The 23,698-nt window shown below is 34.5% G+C and overlaps 1 protein-coding gene across 4 annotated transcripts in view; it reads right to left on the bottom strand.

Moving 5' to 3' along the window:
• COL4A5 (collagen type IV alpha 5 chain) overlaps positions 1 to 23,698 on the bottom strand; it is a 224,602-nt gene that overhangs the window by 153,772 nt on the left and 47,132 nt on the right. The gene's annotated exons all lie outside the window — the stretch shown is intronic.

Below are 23,698 nucleotides of genomic sequence, written 5' to 3'. Positions count from 1 at the left end.
AATAAACCATTTAATATTGTTTCTTAGAAGATATAATATAACCAGCAGAAGAAATGTTTAATTTCTGTATTTAAATTGAAGGTAGTTATTTTGCTTTGGGAGTATAGGGAGATGGGTAGGGCTTTATACATAAATGGTTTCTGCGGTAATGATAGTTGTTTTTAATATGAACCTTTGGTAAGAAAATCTGGTGATACATACATTTTCATCTATAAAATTAAATATACATTCCTAGGTGATACCATGATATCTATATCTAACCTGTGACTAAGGGATTATGTGTATGCCATAGATGTATTAAAGATTTGGGGGTGAAAGGGCTGCAAAACAAGAAAAATGATGAATAGCATTTGTGTAGCTCTTTACAATTTACAAATGATATAACATATATCATATTTGGTCCTCTCAGTAATAATTCTGTGATGTATGCAGGTATATTTTAGAAACTGAGGTTTAGAGAGCTTAAATTATTTGAATTAGGACCACATAGTAAGCTAACACTTGAACTCAGATTTTTGTCTTTTGCCTCTAAATGCCATTCTTTCCACTACTAACTCCAGATGAAAAGCGTCCAAAACTTCCAACCAAAAATTAGTGGTCAAGAAAATGATGGGATAATAAACATGAGTAACGCAATAAAATCATTGGATTTCAAGTTATAATTTATTTCTGGTATTACGAAAACTTCCAATACCATTTGAAATGATTTATTTTTGGTTAAATGAGTTAACCATAGCTGTGGCTTCTCTGAGAAAAGAAAACTGAGAAGTAAGATAAACCTTGATTTTGTGGCAAGAAGGTGTTTACGGACTGGCTACTAACAGCACTTTGGCTTTCCATTCTACCAGGCCTGTACAGACATATCCTGAATTTCAACATCTTTCTTAGGATTACAGTAAAGCAGTTCCATAAATGTAAAGAGATTAGCACAAGTTGAACTTATCTGTAGTTATTTGTTAACTTGGCCTTGGAAAAGTACTAACATCACAGATAAAAGAAACAAACAAAGAGACCATAGTACCATGATAGTAAGAATAAAAACTTTAGAGTTGTGCTGAACATAAATATGTCTGGAATGACTCCTTTATAAGCAGTCAAAACCTGTGTTCTAAGTGCATTTAAGACTCAGTGAGTTCAACTCCAGGGCTTTGTGCCAGTGCAAAAATGCACTAACATGCCCTAGGTCTCCCTGCTGCCTGCTGGCAGGAAGGTAAGAAGAAAAAAATTGTTTTTTACCCTTACACTAAGTAGACCAACATTTCCCTTACACTAAGTAGACCAACAGAATTACTGGCTGATCATCTCAGCAGCTGGTATTCATGGTAGGAGGAACTAATATGATCTTTATTTCACAGGCAGCAAAGCAGGAAACCCTGCTACCACCTTCAGTAAAGCCAAGTGTTCCTGCATGAAAACCTCCATGGTATTTTCCAACACGGGCAGAAATCACGAAAACCCTAGTTTAGTCTAATCACAAAAAGCAGGAATGCTTCAGTTCTGGCTGTTTCACTCATAAGCAACAGAAAAAAAAAACACAATGTTTTCCTGATAATGTTCCTGATTATGGGCCACTGATTACACAGAATCCCTTATCAAAGGTGGGAAATAGTAAACCATCACCACCACAGCCCCTCCCAAATTACAAGAGCTCCAGCTCCATGCAATAGTCTGGTAATTATGAAGCCAATATTTAGAAAACTTATAACTTCCTCTAATATTAAAGCTGGAAGTACTTTTTCAATATTTGTCACTCAAATAGAGTAGTTATTTCCAAAGCAGCTTCAATTTATATACTACTCAAAGTTTATTGTTACTTTATGCTTTTGTCATGACAAACATCTGTCCTTAGTTAGCCTCAACTTAGGGAGGCTATAGGTGAGAAAGAGAAGATTTAACAAACATATCTGGGAGATGAAGATAAAAATCCTTTATAAGCAGAAACTGTGCACAATATATCTTACATACATAGAGTCCATCAATGAGATTTTATTTTAATAAAAATAGCAACAACCTGGCAATGTGTTACTTAATCATGGGATTATACCTGAGTTCTATCACCAGCCCATTTCTAATGAATGAATAGTACAGTGCCAGTGAAAAGCTTTAAGAAGCAAACATAAACTAGCAAAAATCAAACACTACCACCAGGCTAGTCATCCAAACAAAATTCAATGCAGCACTGAATTTGAAACAAAAAGAATGAAATAAATACTATATACCAGAAAATCATAAAAGAACATTCAAATGGTAGATCTGGTAGAATAAGAGCTACACATATGTGAGTAGATAAAATCGAAACAGAATGTATGCTATCTTGATTTGTGGCTAGATTTTTAAAAATGAAATGTCTCTTTATTCTCGAGGGAATACTGACCACATTCCTAGTTACTAACCCTCTGCAGTATGTAGGCACATCAACAGATGGGTTGTATGCAACTCAATTCTGTAAACATTTATTGCATGCTTTAATATTTCAAAAAGCCATGAGAACTACTGGGGATGGGGAAAGATGGCACAAAGATGAATACAGTACACAGAATCTGTTCTCAGAGACCCAGCAATTTACTCGGAAAAACACACAAAGCAAATCAGTTATTATACTATAATAATAACAATAGGAAATGAAAATACTATGATGGAAGTATAAATAAAATGCTATAAAAGATAAAGGATTAATTCTAATTAGGAGGAAATTATGACAAAAGAACAAATCAAAAGGCCTTTTCTATAGCAGACATTAAAGGAAAATAATACGAACAGTTATTTATTTGGACCTGCTCTGTCCAATACAGTAGCCACTAGCCACATGTGCCTATTGAACACTTGAAACGTGGCTAGTCCAAATTGAGATGTTCTATACATGAAAAATACACACTGGCTTCCAAATAGTATAAAAATCTCATTAGTAAATTATGTATTCATTATGTATAGCATGTTGAAATGATAACATTTTAGACACAGTGGATTAAATAACAGGTTACTAAAGTTCATTTCACCTGCTTTCTTATGCTTTCATGTTACTTCTAGAAAATTTAATGTGATATACATGACATGCTGTGCCATTTCTACTGACTAAAACCGATCTATGAAGCAAAAATAATGAGAGTTGTGATGGTTTCTTACAAAATGTATTGGGGCTATAAGTGCAAAGAGTCATTCGTCTAGAGAACAAAACATTCTTAGCCAAGATAGAGAACTAAGAAAAAAAGAATAACAAAGAGTGGGTGGAAAATCTATCTCATGATAAGAGAAGATATTAAGAAGGTGGTAATGAATAAACAAAAATACATCTTCTCATCACTTGGATAACAGAAAACTTCTGTACAGCTTCCTTTTCCATTACAACAGTAGTCCTAAATCTGACTGCCCTGTCCCCAACGCAGACCAATTAAGTCTAATGTGCTCCCAGGGCTGAGAACCAGTGTGTTTAAAAAAATTTGGAAGACTCGGCCTTGAGAAGATGGTTGAAATCAGATTATTTCCAACAAAAGCATTCTAGACTTTAAGCCTGAGGGGCAGAGTTGAACTGATTGACATTTGGCAGTAAAAGGAACCAAAGGATGAAAAACTGTAATGTCAGATTGGGGTTTTTAATAGTAAGGTAATAGAAAGCTGAGTATAGTCAACTGCATACCCTGTACACAAAAAGTCGATTTTTGAAAGTTCAAAATTATAACTACAATTTCATGACCAAAGATTCTAATAGGAGACTGATTATGGGCAATTCTAACAAGTAAAATTCTATCAACGAAGCATGAGAACACAAGGAGAAAGAAAATAGAGATGTGTGAACAAACCAGAGGTACAACACAGGGAGCACTCCAACTAAGTCGAACTTTTAAAACATGTGAAAGATGAATAAAGGGGAAAACAAAATGAAGACAAGCATAAATGAGCAATTTAAACATGTAAGAACAATCACAAGAAAACTAAAAACCTAAAAGGAACCAAAGCTCATGGGGAAAAAATGCTAAAAAAAACAAAAGTAGCAGAGAAGTGGTCAGCCCGGTACTTGGGGAAACATCTGGCTTTCTTCACCTCCAACAAAACAGTGGTCTTCAAACTAGAAAGGAGTTGAAACCCTATTTAAGGGCAGGCAACATCATAACTGCTGAATATATTCATGTTTCCAGGGTCAAATAAATTATGCACTAAGTCAATGCAAACTTTCTCATAACCACTGCTAGGAAAAAATTTTAATGTATGGAAAGTACTTAAGATGTTTACATGACTCAAACTGGAAAATTTTCAGTATTGTTAAAAAGAGCAGAATTAAAGGAACTACAGAGAAGTTAATAGGACAAATGGATAAAAGAATAGTTTTTAGATAAGGGAAATGGAATAGCATAGTGACTTTAATTTCAGAATGGCAAACAGAATATACTCACAGATAAAATGGCAAAATACCCTCAGATGAAATTTGAATTGCGTCACATGGATTCCCTAAAGTCCTTTCCATAGACCACAATATCTGACTCCCCTCCTACCTTATTTCTTACACTGTCCTATTACCTAACCTTATGTTTCTGCCTCAAACATGTCGAAGAGTGTTCATGTTCAAGCTTTGGGACTTTTGCTCTTGTTGTTGCCTCTGGCTAGAATGCTCCAAATTCCATATATGCACATGCCTGGTTCACTCACTCACTCATTTCATTCAGGTATCAGCTCAAATATTATCTCTTCAGAGGATTCTGTTCTGATAATTCTATCTAAAAAAGCAAAGCCATCATTTCTATTTCCTATTCTTCTTCATAATACTTATTATCACTATGTGCTCTGTATGTGTACATGTGTATGGTACATGTGTGTGTATCTGTGTGTGTGGAGGGGAGAGACCACGGTTCATCCAACTAATCTCTGTCTTCTAAGTTGCCCCTCAGGAATATAGGACCACAGGCACCATGCATTGACAAACTGCTCCCAAATCTGCATGAAGTGGATGTGTGCAACACATGGAAATGTGGGATCATAGTTGATATAGACAGCCCAAGAACATGCTCAGAACAAGGAAGGCCATGCTTCACCCAGACTGCTCCCAGACAACTGACTGAGCATAGCAGGAATTCTAGTACAGACGCATTCCTGTAGGACAAAGGACTCCAATAATAAGTGGCTTTGGCTCAAGAACTCTCCATCAGCCTGGCTAAAATTTGTTAGAACTGCACTGCAGTCTGATATGCTTCCTACTCAGTCCTTTCTTACCCCTGTTCCTTTCACAGATGTCAGACCTTCAATGCAATCTGAAGTTGCCCCCCTGCCTTTTTTTGCTTCTCTGTAGTTTATGATACCTCTTTTACCTAGCCACATTATTAAAACTGAGTTTCCTACTGGAAGCTCTAACATTCTCAGAAAACATGATGACAATTCTAAAATAAAATTATTAAAGATTGCTAGATAAAATCTGTAATGAAAACCATAAAAAATGGGAATCACCATTTCAAAGAGATTTTCATGATTTAGAGAAAATAAACCTACGTATATGTGAGTCAACTATTTTTTCACTAAAGTGCTATTGATCCACTTAATTCAGTCTAGTTTCTTGAATGCACACTTAATAAGATGGCTAGTTCCTTTAAATTATGTTTATATTTATCCTAATACCAGATCTGTTATTTATATCATCAAGATAATTACTCTCAAAGAGTATGAACTCTTCATTTTCATTGGTATTCAATTTAAGCAGCCAAATCATTACTGATGTACTGAAAACCAGCATGACGTTATCACCTGCAATGCTATCACTGAATATAACATTTGCAGTATACCTCCATGGGTACAGCCAACCTGCCAAAAGACCAAATGAAGATAAAAATAGGTATCAGTAGTAATAAAAATAAGCAAATTTCTCTGCCTTTTTCCCACTTATAAAATAGGAACAAATAACAGTTATAAATTTTGAACCTGTTAGGAAAAAGTCATAGTTTCTGATTGAGGTGATTATACAGATATTAACTCTTTCAGCATCGTTTAGTTATCAGAACATGAAAAAGAATTGGAAGAAATGGAGAAATAAAATATTTGTTAATGTATATACAAAACTGTACTTTATTCACTACATTAAACTTAACTAGACAGATGTTAGCAACCTCAAATATATATGTAGCTAAATAAATCTATCTTATACCCAGGATTCCAATGCTCAAATCAGAGATCCAATAATTGGAGATAATTACTTAATTAAGACAATTGTTAATTGCTTCAAAGGCAAAAAATGTTCAAAGAATTATAAACATATAGTTTCTACTTTGGTACATAGCACAATCCTTTTTTTTTTCTTTACACCACCATAACTTATCAAAGTCCAAACTGCAAAAAGCAACATAACAACCTTGTATGCTGAATTTCAACTTTAGAGACTGTGGATGGAAGCAGCAAAGGTGTGAATGAAATGAGCTCTGGTCATCTTACATACATACCTGTTGGCCAGAGAAGTTCTAGTTCAATCTGCTTTATTTCTTTTCCTTTTAAAGTTTTTATTTATTTATTTGAAAGACAGAGAGAGGGAGAGCAAGCAGAAGCAGGGGGAGGAACATAGGGAGAAGCAGACTCCCTCCCCACTGAGCAGAGAGCCTCCCATGTGGGGCTGGATCAGAACCTGAGGATCAGGACCTGAGCAGAAAGCAGACTTCACTGACTGAGCCACCAACATGCTCCTATCTGCTTTATTTCTTCAACACTTTTAAAACAAATTATTGAAACTGACACTTCTAGTCTATCTAAAGGATACCAGACACTTGATGACCTACCCTTTATACCACATATATTTCTTTTATCTCTTTTCCTCATCTTTCCTCTCTGTTCTAATCTTTCTTGTTTTTATTTACTTTTCTAACAATGCCAGTGTGAATGGTGCCCCTGGAGGGGAACAATGCAAAACTAGTGCAGTGGTTCTTGATACCTGAGTCCTACTAAGAGTTTCAGGAAAGGTTACTAATGCTAGTTTCAAATACTCCCAAAGATTATATCCCAAATTATACATATCACTAGAGTAGTTACTCCCTCTCCCTCTGCCCATCCCCACTGCTGTTCATGTGCTCTCTCTCTCTCTCAAATAAATAAAATCATATGATTTTCAAAAAAATCATAGTGAGTGAAGGTCTTACACAAAATAGTACCTATGTGATGCCGTATATATATAGAGTAGTAAAACAGGCAAAATGATCTCTGTGGTAGAAAAAATCAGAACAAGGAACAGAGGATGCCTCTCGTAGGGTATAAGAGAAAATGGATTGGGAAGAAGACAGGAGGGAAGTTTCTGGGGGTGATGTTAATATTCTATAACATGATAGAGGACTGGGTTACACAGGTGTATGCATCTGTCAAAACTCAGCAAATACACACTTAAGATTTATGCATTTCACTTTATGTAATTTGATAAGAAAAATCTGTAAACAAATATTGAATATATATTAGTAATATATATTGAACTATTTAGAAGGCACTGTACTTATTTCTGCAATTTCCTTATTTTTCTCTAACAGCTTATTGAGCGATAGTTTCTATATAGTTCAATGATTTTTAGTATATTCAGAGTTTTGCAACCATCAGCACAATTGATTTTAGAATATTTTCATCACCCCCAAAAGAAATCCTATACGCATTAATCACTCTTGGTTTTCTTCCAACCCCCTCCCAGCCCTAGGCAACCACTAATCTACTTTCAGTCTACATCAATTCATTTATTCTCTACATTTCATATAAAACAACTTGAATTAAACTTTGTATATGGTGGAAATAGGTTCCAACTTTCTTTCGCATGCTGACCCAACACCATTTGTTGAAAAGTCTATCTCCTTTCCTCCATCTAATTGTCTTGGCACCCCAGTCAAAAATCAATTGACTGTAAAAATGAGGGTTTATTTCTGGAGTCTCAATTCTATTTCATTGCTCTGTATGTCTCTCTTGATGTCACTATCATATAGTCTTGATTACTGTAACTTAGGAAGTTTTGAAATTGGGAAGTGTGAGTCCTCCAAATTTGTTCTTCTTTTTCAAGATTTTTCTGGGTATTCTGGGTCTCTTGTATTTCCGTACACATTTTAGGTCAGCTTCTCAATTTCTGCAAAAAGCCAGCAGTGATTCTTATGGAGGCTGTACTGAATCTTTAGATCAACGTGGAGAGTACTGCCATCTTAACAATATTAATTTTTCTGATGTAGCTCTACAATTTCTAATTAAACAAGTCACATAATTAGTATGAGTTAATGAATTAGTATGAATTAACAGGTAATGAAATTAATAAACTGACACAAAGATAAAACAATTATAGCAAAATTTAATGGCAAAATCTAGGTAGTGGTTACATGCTGTAGTCACTGTAAAACTCAACTTTACTCCAATCCCACTGCCAGACTTACCATGTTGACTTTGATCTTTGCACAATGCCTCCTACCAGCTACCCTGGTTCTTGTATTCAGCTCACTTGTAAACATCACCTATCACACCCAACCATACTGTCTACACAAATAACTGGACTAACAAACTGCCTATTGCTAAAACCCACCTCCCCTCCTGGTTCTGGTTTATATTCTCTATGTCCTATCCATGTTCATCATGGATCTGGCTACAAAATAAAACAAAGATGATACTTCAATTTGTCCCACCATAGTAGCTCCAGTTCCTTCTACTTTGGCCTCCTACCTCTCAAATAATCAAAGGGAAATATGGAAAAACAAATAACCCAAAAAGACGTGGTTCATTGCCTAATGCAAAAAAAAAAAAAAGAGAGAAGACAAATAGAATGCTTTCTATAAAATTTTCAAATGCTTTATATAAATTTTCAAACTACCAAATCCTCAAATTACAAAATGCACTAAGATATGTATTGGTCCAAACAAATTGTAGTAATATGCAACTGGAAATTCATTTATACAACTATGTCATGGCTAAAGGTAACTTTCTCATACTACTTCACTTCCATTATAAGCATTCTTAGATAGCTTTCTGGTCAGGTTCATTCTGAGTAAAAATATATACATACATATATACAATTTATAACTTCACAACAATTAAAGTGTACCTAATAAAGAGCAGAAGAAATAAGCCACAAAGAGTATAGCTGTCCAGCAGGCAGTTGCCTAGGCTCATTCACAAACTAAGTGACCTGCCCTGTACTGGCTAAATGTGTACTACTCAATTTGGCACCTCCATAAAACAGTGAACAGCTATAAGCAATGTACTTTTAGTTCAGTCTGAAAAAAGGAGTGATAAGACAAAACAATTTTGAAGTAAGTGACATCTATTCCAGATGAAGGAAATGATCCACATGTGTGTTTAAAGGGACAGGGTGATGGGTGTTTAAGGGGATGGGGTGATGGGGCAGAAAAAGAGGAGTTATGGATTAGGACACGATGGGAACAAGTCAGCCTTATACACTAGATAGCAGTGCTTCTCAAACTTTCCTGCGCTGAGTCACCTGTGAAGCTTGTTAAAAATGCTAATCCTCAGAAATAACTTATGCTTGAAGTGAGGCTCAAGACACCACTAGATTCTATTTAGCTACCATCCCAAGTGAGGCAACTGTGAGTAGTGCTCAGACTATACATTATGAAATACTGAGCTAGAGAAATAGGGCAAATAAGATTTTACTCTTATCCTTCATTCTTTGTTCATCTTCTTAAAGGCCTTATTATTTGTTCCTAGTGTCATTTAAACCTAGGCTGATCTAAAAATACCATATTTTAGGTATAGATACTGATCAGAACATCCTGAAATCATGCAACTTGGGAATTAAAACAAAACAAAACAAAACAAAACAAAAACTTCTTCACCCTATGCCCAATACCCATATGGATTTTTCTCTACTTTGATTCCAGTTTTTCTCTCAAACTCACAACCAACTCTTATCCTTCCTTGGTCCGCTGGTCCCATTCCTCCTGCTATACTCATCCTTATCCCTCAAGGTTGCTCTGAAACAGCCTAAATAATCTTAGACTTCTGATGATTTTGTCTTTCTTGCCCCAGTTTTGTTGGGGGGGTTAATACTTGATCTCTGCCTATATAAATAGATGTACCTTTTAAAAAGCCCTCTATTTTCCATTCTCTCAATGTTTCTTCTAAAACTTATAAGCTCTCACACACTAATCATTCTACAGGCACTTGATGAAGTAACCATGTTTTTTCCAGTATTTTTTAAGACTGAACAGTAACGTTTATTTCATCATTGTCCTGAAAAACTGTAGCAGTCACAATGAACTACATGTTCTAAAACTTTTACTTTATTCTATCACTGGTCACATTAAACCAACTGGCTGGGTAATTCTTCAAAGTAATTCCTTTCATCTCCTTTCCCCTTCTCAAACAACTTTAAATACTTCAGACAAAATTCTTCTGGTGTCTCCTGATATTGGGTAGCCTTCTGTGCTATAAACCAAATGGTACAACAATGACAACAAAAAACCATTTGCTGTGAAGATTTTCATTTCTTTAAGACGTTGAAGAAGAAAAACTAAAGACTGGACCTATTCCCAAAGAGCATAAGTGCCCTCTTAATTACTTGGCAATTCCCATGAAAGCCTGAAATACTACACTGACTCAGACATCATTTAACATTCTACTGTTGGGGGGAAAAAATCTCATATATGAACACTGCCAGAATTTTAATTACCATATAGTATTTTAGTAATTTCTCAACCTGTCTGTAATAGCTTTAAAAAAAATCCCTTATTTTTTAATTCCTAAGAATAAAAACAGTCTAGTTTTTTTCTTTCCTGCCTATTACAAAGTGACATTGTCAGTCTGGAAAAAAAAACATATATAGAAATACTGAAAACTATGAAAAGAGCACCAAAAAATTCCTAAACTCCCAACATCTAAAGTTGGATTGTGTTAATGTACTGATGTATCTAACACCAGAGTCTGTCAATCTGCCCATCTCTCTCAGCATGTGTGTGTGCATTCATGTGTGTGTATCTGTTTTTTATACATACACATATATTTATTATGTACATAATGTATATAATATACTCTACAGTTTTATATGATATACAATTTAATACACATATTATATATAAATATTTGTACACGTAGATATATGTTTTAGAGGAAAGAGCATCATATTTATTTTTTTTTAATATTTTATTTATTTGACAGTGAAAGACACAGCAAGAGAGGGAACATAAGCAAGAGACATGGGAGAGAGAGAAGCAGGCCTCCTGCCGAGCAGGGAGCCTGATGCAGGGCTTGATCCCAGCACCCTGAGATCATGACCTGAGCTGAAGGCAGATGCTTAACGACTGAGCCACCAGACACCCTAAGCATCATATTTTAATTGTTTTATTGTTTGGTAATAAGAGATCAATGAGGGAATATATTTAACAACCAAAATACCCAAATGCAGTTACATCTGTTACAGTATATTTATTCAAATAAATATTACACAACTGCAAAAAATCTTGTTTTTTGAAAAATATTTAATGAAAAAAATGGAAGTTCTCATGATGTAATGTTAATTAAATAAGCACAATATAAAACTGTATTATATCACAAAAATATAGGCCCAGATGGCTTCATTAATTAATCTGATCAAACACTTAAGAAAAATAATACCAATGCTACAAATACTTCCAGAAAATGTAATAAGAGAAAATACTTATTTAGAAGACCTCTATTACACCTTGATACAAAAACTAGACAAATTATTTACAAGACAATATAACTGAAGACAAATATCACTTGAGAAAACAGATGTAAATATATTTAGTAAATTACCAAATCAAATATCATACTATATAAAAAGGATATTGCATTTTGTTCAAATAAGGCTTGATTCCCAAAATGAAAGATTGGCTTAGCAATCAAAAATCAATAAAAACAACCATATTCATCAACAGATTAAAGGACTAAATTATATGGTTATTAGACAAAATTCAATACCATTTGTAATAAAAATGGTCTCCGAACTAAAAATATATGAGAACTTCCTCAACCAGATGATTTGCTTATAAAACTACATCTAACATTATAGTTAATAATGCAGTGTCAAAGATGTTTCTTCCAATGATTAGGAACAGATACAAATGTCTTCTCTCATCACTTCTATTCAACATTGTGCCACTGTGCGTAGCCATGTAATAAGAAAAGAAATAAAAAAGCAAAGTGATAGAAAAGGGAAAAGCAGCACAGTTTTGATCTGAAGATAACATAACTGTTAAATGTAGAAAATTCCAAGTCATCTGTTAAACAACTATAAAATCTAAGTAAGTGAATTTTGTTATAACATCACAGTATAAAAAGTAATTACACAAACATCAAATTAATATTAAATCAATCATTATAAATAAAAAATTCTTAGATAATATAATATCATTTACAATAAGTTTTAAAATCATAATTACTTAGAGATAAAGTTAATGAAAGATGTACAAGACCTGCAGAAAAAAATAATAAAACACTGCTGAGAGAAATCATAGGGTCCTTAAATAAAGGGAAATATATGCTAGGTTCCTAGACTGGAGTCAAAATATTGTTATCAATTGTCTCAAAATTAATCCATAGATTCAACTCCACCCCCATCAAAATCCTAGGAGTCTTTGTCGTAAAAATGGGTAAACTAACTCTAAAACTTACATGGAAATGCAAAGGACATAAACTATCCAAAAAGATCTTGAAAAGAGGAAGAAAGTTTTAAAAATCACCCTACATAATTTTTAGACTCACTCACTATAATACTGCAGTAACCAAGACAGTACAGTGTTAGTGAGTGGATAGATAAGTGCAAAAAAATGAAGAACCCAAAATTAGACACACACACACACACAAAGTAAAATGATTTCCAAAAATGGTACCAGAAAAGTTCAAGATCAATAATGCCCTTAGATATATATTATTTTAAGGCTTCTAGAAAGATATTGTAAATATCTTTGTGACCTCAGCATAGGAAAATATTTGTTAGACAAGATACAGAAGGTACAAACAAAAAAAGAAAAAATAGTAAGTTAGATATCATCAAAACTGAAAACTTCTATTCATCAAAAAACACCATTGAGAAAATGAATGGGCAAGCAATAGACTAAAAGAAAACTTTTGCAAAACATACAGATAATAAAGGACTGGTATCTACAATATATAAAGAATAGCTAACACTCACCACTTAATAGCATTTTTAGCTTGGAGATATAGAGAACTAGAAAGACATTAGTCCTAAATTTGTAATAAGAAAAAAGATAAGAGACTTGTAGATTAAGTTCTTGGAACTATCACAGATAAGGGATCACAGGTCAAACAACAAGCCCAAACCTCTAGAAAGAAACAAGTTGAAAGCATTTGTTTAGGTGGGGAAGACAATACTGTATGCCATATAAGCAGGTAGGAGGATTAAATTAGAAATTTTAACTAAATGCTGAAGGCCAAGCATAGACTAGCCCAAGTATAAAAACTCTGGGAGCTAGCAAGAGGACTTCACACTCTCTAACAACCTTCTCCAAGAACCCCACCAGACACTTGTTGGGAATGTAAAATGATACAGTAACTTTAGGAAAAAAATGTTAGTCCTCCAAATAATTAAACATTGAGTACCATATGACTTGGAAATTCCACTTCTAGGTGTATGTCAAAGATAAATGAAAACAGGAGCACCTTGGTGCTGCAGTTTGTTGAGCATCTGACTCTTGGTTTTGACTCAGTTCATGATCTCAGAGTCCTGAGACTGAGCCACATGTTGGGCTCCACACTTAGCATGGAGTCTGCTTGAGATTCTCTCTCCCTCTCTTCCCTGCTAGTATGCGTGCTCTCTCTCTCAAATAAATAAATCTTTTTAGAAAGATAAACAAAAGCATATATCACAAAACTTCTAAACAAATGTTGTTATCAGCATTATCTACAATAGGCAAAATGAGAAACAACCAAAGTGTCCATCAACTGATGAAATGATAAGCAAAATGAGGTGTATCCATATAAAGGAGTATGAAAATAAATGAAGTTCTGATTTATGTTACAACATGGCTGAATCTTGTAAACATTCTGTTAACAAATCCAGTCACAAAACACTACATATTGCATAATTCCATTTATATGAAATACCCAGACTAGGCAAATCTATGGGATTAGAATTAGCCTAATGGTTGCCTAGATCTGGGGGATTAGTGGAGAAGAGAATTACTGCTAAGTGATATGGGGTTTCTTTATGGGGTAATGAAAACATTCCAAAATTAGATTGTGGTTATAATTGCACAACATTCTATGAATACACTAAAAAGGATTCATTTTCATGTTTTAAGTAAGTGAATTACAGCTCAATAAAGTTTTTTTTTTATTTTAAAAAAGGAATGACTGCATCAAAAAATAAAGTTTCAGTAGCAATATTAATTTTTGACATCATAGTCTCCAGGATAAGAGGTATTATCAGAGATAAAGAGGAATATTACATAATAATAATGGAATCAATTATCCAAGAGAACATAAAAACATTTCAATGTGCACACAACTAACAATAGTGGTTCAAAACACATGAGGCAAAACTTGACAGATTTAAAAGGAAAAATGAGGAAATCCACAACTTTATTTTGAGACTTCAGTCCTCTCTCAGTAATTGACAGAACAAACATGAAGAAATCAAGTAAGGATATTTATAAACTTGATATTTAGAAAATATTTCAACAGTAGCAGGATACACATTCTTCTCAATTGTACACAGTACATTAACCAAGACATAACCAACTCTGGGCCATTAAAAATTATATATTTGAAATAATAACAATCATACAAAGTTATCTGACCATAACACAATTAAATAAAAATCAGAAACAGAAAGATATTGACAAACTCCTCAAATATTTGGAATGAAACAAAACACTTCTATTGTCAAATGATATTTACCAAAGGTAGAAAGCAATTCAATGGAGAAAGAATGATCTTTAAAACAAATGGTATTCAAACTGAAAATCCATAAAAACATGAACCTTAAATGAAATTCCAAATCTTATACAAAAATTAACACAAAATGGATGATACATCTAAATTTAAATTTCAAACCTATTATGTTTTTGTAAGAAAATAAAGGAAAAAATATTTCTTAGGGAAAAAAATTCTTAGGAAATAAAATTTGTCTTACACATGCACACAAATTCTTAGAGACATGATAAAGAAAGCATATTCCATAGAAAAGAAAAATGCTGAGTGAAGTAAGTCAAGCAGAGTCAATTATCATATGGTTTCACTTCCTTGTAGAGCACAAGGAATAACACGGAGGACATTGGAAGAAGGAGAGGAGTGAGATGGGGAAAATAGGAGGGGGAGAGGAAGCATGAGAGACTGTGGACTCTGGAAACAAACTGAGGGTTTTGGTGGGGTGTTGGGTGAGCCTGGTGGTAGGTATTAAGGAAGGCACCAATAGCATGGAGCACTGGGTGTGGTGCATAAACAATGCATCTTGGAACACTGAAAAAAATTAAGTTAAATTAAAAAAAAATGATTAATTGGATTCATCAAATTTTTATATTTTTAACTTGAACAACACTGTTAAATGAATAAAAAGAAAAACTATAGACTAGGAGAAAACATTGTAAATCACACAGTAAGCAAAGTACTGGTATCCCAAGCATAAAGAAATCTGAAAAGTTAGCAGTAAATAAACAACCCAATTTAAAAATCGGGCAAAGGACTTGAATAGATACTTCACAAAACAACAAAAGAAGTTATACATATAAGCATATGAAAAGACATTCAATGTCATGAACTATAAGAAAATGAAAACTAAAACCATGATGAAATATCACTACAAAGGAGAAATAATATATGAATAATTCAGTTTCTCTACATCCTTGTCAGCATTTGGTAGTGTCACTATCTTCTATTCTCCCTATTCTTATAGGTATGTAGTGTCTCCTTGTGGTTTTAATTTGCATTTCCCTAATGGCTCATGATGTTAAACATAATTTCATATAATCTGCACATCCTTTAACATGGAATTTATGTTCGTATCTTTTACCCCTTTTCTAATGAGATTCTCCTTCTAATGATGAGCTTTAAGATTTTCATATATTTTAGATACTAATCATTTGATGGACATGTGTTTTGCAAATATTTATGCCCAGTCTATAGCTTGTATTTTCACCCTTTTAGCAAAGACTTTCACAGAACAAATGTTTTTAATTTGGATGAAGCCCAAACAATTTATTAGTATTTCTTCTCATCAGTTAGGATTTGGGTATCAAGTGTAAGAACTCTTTACCTAGGACCAGGTACTGAGAATTTTCTTATTTTTTTTTCTAAAAGTTTTAAAGTTTTATTTTTACATTTATGTCTATGATTCATTTGAGCTAATTGTTTTTAAAGCGTGACGTTTGGGTCAAGGTTCACCTTTTTGTCTATGCATATCCAACTGCTCCAGCATCATTGGTTACAAAAGCTACCCTTCTTTCACTGAACTGCATTTGTTTCTGTGTCAAAAATTAGCTGGGTGTATTTATGTAGGTCTATTTTCTGATTCTCTTTTCTGTTTCATTAATTCATGTGTCCACCCTTCCACCATTACCACAGTTAGGTGTACTAACTGTAGCTATACAGCACGCTTAGTATCAGGTAGTGTGATTCTTCCACCTTTATTCTTTTTAAAGACTCACAACAGAGTTTTTAAGCATCTTGTTCTAACCCAAAGTCTGAAGACATCAACTGTATGTCTACATATGTATTCAATATCTAAGTACTCATTGCCAAAGACATGAAATTCAATCATGGCGGTAGACAGAAGGAGAGAATAGAAAAGCTTAATTTTATGTGAATTGTAACAAAATCAGCATTATTTCTGCAGCATAGAATCTGCCATGTATATATCTTAATGCATATAAGTCATTTTGAAAACATGTGGGTGACTCATTGGATGAATATTTATAAAAACAATCATTTCCACATCAACCTTTCTCTACATTATCTATGCTATAAATGCATTGAACAACACATCTGAAAAAAAGTGTTTAATTTATAACGACAGAGCAAAGTCCTTCTGAAAGTATATGCTTATCGAATGCTGAAACACAAATTAAGAAGATAGCATAAATGTACTGAAACTAGAATATTGTCTATAAAAGATTTAGCATGTCAAAATAGAACCAAATGTCCTCTTACCTTCTGCCTGCTATACTAATTACAACTGATTACATCATTACTTATGGATCTTTCCTCCTATTTTGCCCTTCCTATCACCCATTTGCTGTAAGGATCCCTTATATAAAATGTTGACCTATAAGTAAATCCATGTATGAAAGTGAATTGTAGGGCACCTGGGTGGCTCAGTGGGTTAAAGCCTCTGCCTTGGGCTCAGGTCATGATCTCAGGGTCCTGGGATCAAGCCCCGCATAGGGCTCTCTGCTCAGCAGGGAGCCTGCTTCCCCCTCTCCCTCTGCCTGCCTCTCTTCCTACTTGCGATCTCTGTCTGTCAAATAAATAAAATCTTTTAAAAAAAAGAAAGTGAATTGTTTTCTAGAATAACCATTTCAAGCAATTCAATAACAGGTCCTGTTATACCTTAAAGCAGCTTCTTTTATGCAGTCTCCATGTTACACCTGTTTGGATTTGCAGAGAAATTCTGTGAAACTACACAGAGAGTTCAGTATTATAATTGCTTCAGTCAAATACAGCTTTAAATATAAAACCTGTGCTTAAAATTAATTTATAAAAGCAATAAAGCAGGTATTTATAGGCTTAAATAGTTGCAGTCTATTTTCTTTTTGAGACTTTATTATTTTCTGAGCATCAGGCAATTATCAAAATAAATCACAATGTAAACAAGGCATCATTATCCTATTCCTGTCAAAATACTAATCTATCAAACAAAAGTGAAAATTGATTACAATATCAAAGAACATTTACATGATACTATTCTTTACATCAGTTCTTTTATGCTGGAGATATAAAGTAAACCATGTGTATGCTGGTTAATCCCCTATGCACTTGGGGAGCTCCCCCTAATAAAATATGGTACTTTATTTGATGGCTATATAGACCCAAGGATTAGGTCCCTTGGATAACAGAGAAACTACATTATATACACATTCATTTTTTAAGAAAATCAGAACTGGAGTTAAACAACAGCATATCTATTGCCATATGATTTCTACTGATGACATCACTCACCAACATGAACTATGTAAATAAAAACAAACACAGAAGAACACTACATAAAAACAGCCTAGTCACTAAACCCAACTCTTTCAAAGAAGGCTTAATTAAGAAAAAACTTTACCTCACCTATAGGCTATGCCAGTATATTTCCTAAATGCTCATTACTTGAGTTAGCAACTTATGAAGTAAAATTGTTACTCTCCTCTTTGACATCATTTTCCCTCTGAATTGACTCTACTCAAATTGCGTTATATGCATGAAGTACATTTTGTTAATAAAATCAAGAGTCTTTTCCCCTAATGTTCTCTATTTTCTAATGAATAAGTTATCTAAAATAAATGCACAGTTCACTTACTCAACTCCCATCTACCACTGCTTATAAAGATACCTTTTTAAAAATCCTCCATCCCATTGCTAAGTCTCAATAGCTATTCAATGGCTACTAAATGACCCATTTGAAATCTATTTTAAAATGCTGTCTCTATAAAAATAAAAGTGATAGTCAACCATACTTAACATAATAAGAATGCTTATCAGAAGGTACAAGTGAAACAGTAAGGTTTTAAGAGTTGGGCTTGGGGGTGCCTGGATGGCTTAGTCAGTTAAGTGTCCAACTCTTGATTTCGGCTCAGGTCATGATCTCAGGGTCCTGTGATGGAGCCTGGCATGTCAAGTTCAATGCTCAGCACGGAATCTGCTTCAGATTCTCTTTCTCCCTCTGCCCTTCCCCTTGCTCACTCTCTCTCTCTCTCAAATAAATAAATCTTTTTAAAAATGAGCTGGACTTGGAAGAAATAGAAATACTGCAGAATGAGGTGCTAGCTGGAAAGGAGTTTATACATACTATCCTATTCAGAGTCAAAGAACCACAAATCCTGTAAAGACTCAGTGATGTTCCATACTTATGCAAAACTCATCAATCCACTTGCTCACAGGAAATAGCTTAGCTTCTATATATAATAAAAGAACAATAATTAAAATTTAGTTATAGATTATAATGCAACAAAAATGGCCAGACACTTTCAAAATAGCTTTCAATCTCTATAAAAGCGTATTTTACTAATAAACAGGAATTTCTCCAGTTGTATTAAATATTTTACTTATCTATTTTACTTGCCCAGTTAGCTATAAATAGGTTAAATCTCTCCCACTCTACCATTTCCATCTTTCTTTTTCATCTTTATTGATGAATGCTATAATACATTTAAAAAAATAAAAACAACCTCAAAATGGGCCAAAGACCTAAACATAAGAGCTAAAACCCTAAAGACTCTTAGAAAAAACATGAAAGAAAGTCTTCATGAATTACATTGGATTTAGCAATATTTCTTGGACATGACACCAAAAGCACAGGCAATAAAAGGAAAAATAGATAAACTGAACCGTATCAAATGTAAAAGCTTCTGTGCATTAAAGGACACAATCAACAAAGTGAAAAGGCAACCAAAATATGTGCACATCAAATCTGGTAAGAGACTAATATCCCGAATATATAAAGAACTTCTACAACTCAAAAACAAACAATAACAAACAACGTGATTAAAAACAAGACAAAAGATTTTAATAGATATTTCTCCAAAGGAGATATAGAAGAGGCCAAAAAGTACTCAAAAAGATTCTCAACGTCACTGATCATTAGGCAAATGCAAATTACAAACCACAATGAGAAAGCACCTCACACCAATTAGGATGAGTATTATGAAAAAAACAATATGTCTTGGTGGGGATGTGGAGAAACTGGAGCCCTTGAACACTGTTGGTGGAAATATAAAATGGTGTAGCTGCTATGGAAAACAGTATGGCAGTTCCTCAAAAAAATTAAAAATAGAATTATCATATGATCTAGCAATTTCACTTCTGAGTACTCAAAAGAATTAAAAGCAGGGTCTCAAAGAGATATACACCAAAATATTTTCAGTTGACCTTATTGTTTATTTGTTATTACTTGCCATGGGAGGCAGTGGTTAATATATTTGCCTTTATGTTTTCCACAAGTGCCCCCCAAGTAGCTGTCTTGGCCTTGGGAGAGTTCTGAGTTAGGCAAAATAAGGGCAACTCTTTTGACCTAGTCCTTCAGGGAGCCACTAAACTGGTCAAAATAAATGACCACAATTCTTTAAGAATGAGGCCACTTCAAAGCTTCTGCCAAACTATAGAGCAGGGCATGGAGACTAGGTAAATTAAACTGTCACAAAGCTCTCTTACTGAGATTCAACTGCTATTTTCTTGATTAAACATCTGCATGGTTGCTGTAAATTTTTTATTAGTTTTCAGATGCCAGTAAGTTGATTCTGAGAATATTTGCTAGTTTATTTGCTGCTTTTGTGAAAAGATGAATTTCTGGCATTCTCTACTCTGCCATGTTCATTGGAATCAAGCCTGATTACACCTAAACACATTTTCAATCCAAAAAAAATAGCATACCATCGAATAGGTAAAACGTGAAAAACAATTAATAGATGAAGTACCACACTTTGATACAGGCAAAGAGGGCCCCATAATTTAGCAGACCCCATGCTAGCCATTCTTCAGCGGCTCCCAGTTCTAGGAGAGAAGATTCTGCAGGGCCAAAGGGAAAGAAGAATCCTGTGCCTCCCCCTTCTAGATCATAATTTGAGTACCCAAGATCCCAAAATTCCCTGCCCAAATATCCCCAAGCCACTTTCATGAGCCCACACAGGACTCTTCTTCAGGTCTACTCTCCACCAGCCTTTCTCAGCCCACTAGCCTTTCTTAAACCCTAAAGAAAATTATTCATATAACCATTTTGCCCATTCTCTCAAATACAGTACATGACTGGTAGCATTTTATTATTTTTATCCAATGAATGCCTTGGGGTATTATGGTTTAATTCTCTCTCGGGACCCACTTTGAAGCATTGTTCTGGAGGGAGGATCTTGCTATCTATGTGCCTACTGTTAGGTCCAAAGGGTTGTCAAAGCAAGCTGATGATAGGAACCATGGACAGAGCTTCTATACATAGGCTGGAAGGAAATGTATATTAGAGTGAGGTCCCTCATGCAAGACAGAGTCAGATACCAAAAGAGGAGGCCAGAAAAGGACTAGAAGTCAAATTCCCCAAGGCAATCATATTCCAGTGTTAAACAGGAGTTTGAAAATTCTAAACTTGATTCTAACCTTCCAGTTCATTATAAAGGCCAGGTCAAAATGTGGGACTACAACATTATATTATTTAATAGTTTGTTAACTTGGTTTAAAAATTTTTAAAGTTTTATACATATGATATGAACAGTTGCATTTGTATTTTTGGCTCAGTGTACACAAATGTTGACACAGGCCTGAATAGATAAACCAAACCAATTAGTTATCTCTGTAAAGTTAATGAGGTTCAAACTGGATAATGAACTAATGGTAGTTATTAGTTCATTAGTTCAACAATTTACATTTTATTATATTTATACAATATACATGAATATAAAATAAAGATCTGAAATTTGTCTGCTTTTCTAAGAGTAACTTGTGTAATTTAAACTTTAGGGTATCAGCAACTTCCTAAAAACAGTAACTAAGACAACTCGAAATCAACATTTCACCCCAGATAACTATAACACAGTAATAGATAGTTTTCCTAAAAACTGTCTTTTAGGCCTAAATAAACCTACTTAAAAGTAGCATATTTTCATAAATTACCTTTTATTATTAATAAATAATACCCTATCATAAGTTCATAAAATTCATAAATTCATACATAATTAATAATACCTTATCATAAATTTCATAAATTACCCTTTATTATTAATCATAGTAAAAACTAAAGTCCTTGCTAAATGAAATGGTCCTGCCCACTGTCCCTACACAAGGGCAGCCACAGGCAGTCATGTTTTATATTACATGATCCAGAATTCCCATGCATGACTATAGGTAATTATAGAACAGGAAGGAGCAAGGTAATTCAAAAATAATCAATCCTTTAGTTGGTCAGTAGACTAGGAGGGGGCCAGCATGAAAAAATAAACATACCAAACAGACAGATTAGATTTCCTCCCATGAATTTGAACTAGAAAACAGAAAGAGATTAACCTAGGTAGCAATAGGAATAAAGCCAAGAGGTCATGATATAGAATGGCCTCAAAGGCTATGTTGGCCACATGCAAGCCAATATTAAGAGGAAACAAAAAGTATGAGGATGAGAAAAAAAGAACAAAATAAGTACAAATAGATAATATGGAATCCTGAAGCTCAAAAACAATTTATCTTCTCTTTGCTGCCTCACTTCTTGAATGCTCTATAGTTGTAGTCTACAATAACCAACCCATCCATATCTTGGAGTATATTGGATATCTACATCTCATAACCAGAGTATCCCTATACTTTCCTAAAATAAACAGACTGTTTCTCCAATCAAGATTCAAACAAATCAGGGTGCCTGGGTGGCTCCCTGTTAAGTTTCTGACTTCAGCTTAGGTCATGACCTCAGGGTCCTGGGATTGAACCCAGGGCTCCCCGCTCAGAGGGGACTCTACTTGCCCCTCTCCCTCTGCTCCTCCCCTGGCTCACGCTCTCTCTCCCTCTCTCAAATAAATAAATAAAATCTTTATTTTTTTAAAAAAAATGTTCATGGAGTGCCTGGGTAGCTGTCATTAAACATCTGCCTTCAGCTCAGGTCATGATCCCACAGCTCAGGTCATGATCCCAGGGTCCTGGGATCAAGCCCAGCATCAGGCTCCCTGATTGGCAGGGAGTCTGCTTCTCCCTATCCCTCAGCACCTCCCCCAACACATGCTCTCTGTTTCACTCTCTCTCTCTCTCAAATAAATAAAATCTTAAAAATAAAGATTCAAATCACACTGCATTCATTAATTTGAGCAAATTATAAAAACTTAGGGGTGCCTAGGTGATTCAGTAAGTTAGGTGTCTGACTCTTGGTTTCAGCCCAGGTCATAATCTCAAGGTCAAGAGATTAAGCACCTCCCCTGCAGTTCTGCCACTCAGCACAAAATCAACTTGAGATTCTTTCCCTCTCCCTTTGCCCCTCCCCACTCCCGTGCTCTCATGTTGTCTCTCTAAAATAAAATAAGTAAAATATTTTTTGAATTAAAAAAAATTATTGATCTATTTGAGAGAGAAAAAGAGCGATAGTAAGAGAGAGCATGAGCAGTGGGGAGAAGAAGAAGCAGGCTCCCCGCTAAGCAGGGAGCCGAATGTGGGGCTCAATCCCAGGATCCTGGGATCATGACCTAAGGCAAAGGGAGACGCTTAACTGAATGAGCCACCCAGGTGCCCCAATAAGTAAAATAATTTTATAAAAGTGAAAAATAAATGGTTGTACTTTAACAAATGAAATGTACAAAGGAATCAATTGTTTGAAATATATGATCATTCCTAATATTCCTATTAACATGCCATTCAATCTAAAACATATTTCACAGTAGGTTTCAACTGTAACATGTCAGGAAGCATACTTATTTTGCTTTCCAGGATCTCTATTTCATAAATATTTTATGTATTTGAGAGAGAGAGCACGAGAATAGGGGTCAGATGGAGAGAGAGAGGAGAGGGAGAAGGTGACTCTCCACTGAGCAGGGAGACTGATGCAGATCACAACCTGAGCTAAAGGCAGCTACTTAACCAACTGAGCCATCCAGGCACTCCAGGGGGTATCTATTTTAATATGAACTTT

The sequence above is a fragment of the Lontra canadensis genome, unplaced genomic scaffold, assembly GCF_010015895.1.
Source record: "Lontra canadensis isolate GAN:19392208 unplaced genomic scaffold, GSC_riverotter_1.0 scaffold96, whole genome shotgun sequence".
Lineage (NCBI taxonomy): Eukaryota > Metazoa > Chordata > Mammalia > Carnivora > Mustelidae > Lontra > Lontra canadensis.
The sequence above is the reverse complement of the archived record's forward strand: the minus strand, read 5'-3'. Positions and strand labels throughout refer to the sequence as shown.